The following is a 2,786-nucleotide window of genomic DNA, read 5'->3' as shown; positions in this document are numbered from 1 at the left end:
TGAATGGAAAGTCATACTCTTATTTGGGATGAACCCGGAGTAGGGGTGTTGCGATCCAATTAAATTCAATTAATAAATCTGGAATATAAAGCTAGTCTCAGTAATGGTGAGCATGACAACTATCATTGATTGTAGGAAAAACCCATCTGGTTTAATAATATGCTTTAGGGAAAGAAATCTGCCATCCTTATCCAGTTTGACCTATATGTGATTCCAGACCCACAGCAATGTGTTGACTCTTAAATGCTCTCTGAAATAAGCGAACAATGAAGGGATGGGCAACAAGTGCTGGCCTTGCCAGGGTCACCTGCATCCCATAAAGAATAAGAAATGTGACATTGATGTTCGGGCAATGGTAAGAAATTATGCCCGAATAGGTGTTTTTTGAGCCTCTCGACAATCATTGATAAGGCTTATCCAGTTACTCCTGTGGTTAAAATGGGACCACATCAACCAATGTAAGTTGTACCAGGGAGACTAGGAAAGGAAAGTTTAAAAGACAGGAAACCATCCTGTAATAGTGTATCTTCAGCTTATATATTGGAATGATGAAAATGGAGAAAGGAGGAAAGAACTAGATACCCCAGACCCGCCCATCTTGCCTGAGCAGCATGAACCACTGTATCTCTGTGATCAGATGTTGCGTAGAAACATAGAAAATAGGAGCAGTGGTAGGTCTTTCGGCCCTTCGAGCATGCTCCACCATTCAATATGATTATGTCTGATCCTTTATCTCAACACCATATTCTCCCCTCTTTCCCCTTACCCCTTGATGCCTTTAGAGTCTAGAAATCTATCTATTTCCTTCTTCAATATATTCAGTGACTTGGCTTCCACAGCCTTCTGTGGTAGAGAATTCCACAGGTTCACTACCCTCGGAGTGAAGTAGTTTCTCCTCATCTCAGTCCTAAATGGCCTACTCTGTATCCTGAGACTGTGACCCTTTGTTCTAGACCCCCCCCAGCCAGAGGAAACATCATCCCTACATTCAATCTGTCTAGTCCTGTCAGAATTTTATATGTTTCAATGAGATCTCCTCTCATTCTTCTAAACTCCAGTGAATACAGGCCTAGTCGACCCAATCTCTCCTCATACGACAATCCTGCCATCCCACGAATCAGTCTGGGAACCTTCGCTGCACTCCCTCTGTGGCAAGTATATCCTTTCTTAGATAAGGAGGCCAAAACTGCACACAATACTCCAGGTGTGGTTTCACCTGTACAGCTGCAGTAAAACATCCTTGCTCCTGTATTCAAGCCCTCTTGCAATTAAGGCCAACATACCATTTGCCTTCTTAACTGCTTGTTGCACCTGCATGCTTGCTTTCAGTGTAGACACCCAGGTCCCTTTGTACATCAACATTTCCCAATTTATCACCATTTAAATAATATTCTGCCATTCTGTTTTTCCTACGGAAGTGGATAACTTCAAATTTATCCACGTTATACTGCATCTGCCATGTATTTGCCCACTCACTCAACTTGCCTGAATCATCTTGAAGCCTCTTAACATCCTCCTCACCAATCATATTCCCACCAAATTCCATGTCATCAGCAAAGTTGGAAATATTACATTTGGTTCCCTCATCCAAATCATTGATATACATCGTGAATAGCAGGGGCCCAAGCACTGATTCCTGCAGGACCCCACTAATCACCACCTGCCACTCCGAAAAAGACACATTTATTCCTACTGTTTCTTGTCTGCTAACCAATTCTCAATCCATACCAATATATTACCCTCAGTCCCATATGCTTTAATTTTGCACACTAACCTCTTACATGGTACTTAATCAAAAGCTTTCTGAAAATCCAAATACACCACATCCACTGGTTCTCCCTTATCTATTCTGCTACTACCTCCTCAAAAAACTCCAGTAGGTTTGTCATACATGATTTCCCTTTCATAAAATCATGTTGACTTTGTTTAATGCCACTGATGTTTTCTAAGTGTCCTGATATCGCATCCTTTGTAATAGACTCCAGCATTTTCCCTACTAGTGATGTTAGACTAACCAGTCTATAATTCCCGGTTTTCTCCCTCCCTCCTTTTTTAAATAGTAGGATTACATTTGCCGCTCTCCAATCTGCTGGAACTGTTCCAGAATTTATAGAATTTTGGAAGATGACAACCAACACACCCACTATTTCCATGGCCACCTCCTTTAGTACTTTGGAATGTAGACTATCAGGCCCTGGGGATTTATCGGCTTTCAGTCCCGTTGATTTCTCCAGCACTACTTTTTTTAGTAATACTAATTTACTTCAATTCCTCCTTCTCACTAGACCCTTGGTTCCCTAGCATTTCTGGGAAGTTATTTGTGTCTTTCTCCATGAAGACAGAACTAAAGTAGTTGGTTAATTGCTCTGCCATTTCCTTGTTCTCTATTATAAGAACAAAGAAACAAAGAAAAGTACAGCACAGGAACAGGCCCTTCGGCCCTCCAAGCCTGCGCCAATCATATTGCCTGTCAAACTAAAACATTTTGCACTTCCGGGGTCCGTATCCCTCTATTCCCATCCTATTCGTGTATTTGTCAAGCTGCCTCTTAAACACCACTATCGTACCTGCTTCCACCACCTCTGGCAGTGAATTCCAGACACTCACTACCTCTGCGTAAAAAACTTGCCCCACACATCTCCTCTAAACTTCTCTCCTCTCACCTTAAATCTATGTCCCCTAGTAATTGACTCTTCCACCCTGGGAAAAAGCTTCTGACTATCTACTCTGTCCATGCCGCTCATAATTTTATCAAGTCGCCCCTCAATCTCCGCCGCTCTAGTGAG

The sequence above is a fragment of the Cetorhinus maximus genome, chromosome 5 (assembly GCF_964194155.1).
Source record: "Cetorhinus maximus chromosome 5, sCetMax3.hap1.1, whole genome shotgun sequence".
NCBI lineage: Eukaryota > Metazoa > Chordata > Chondrichthyes > Lamniformes > Cetorhinidae > Cetorhinus > Cetorhinus maximus.
Note: the sequence above shows the minus strand (reverse complement) of the source record.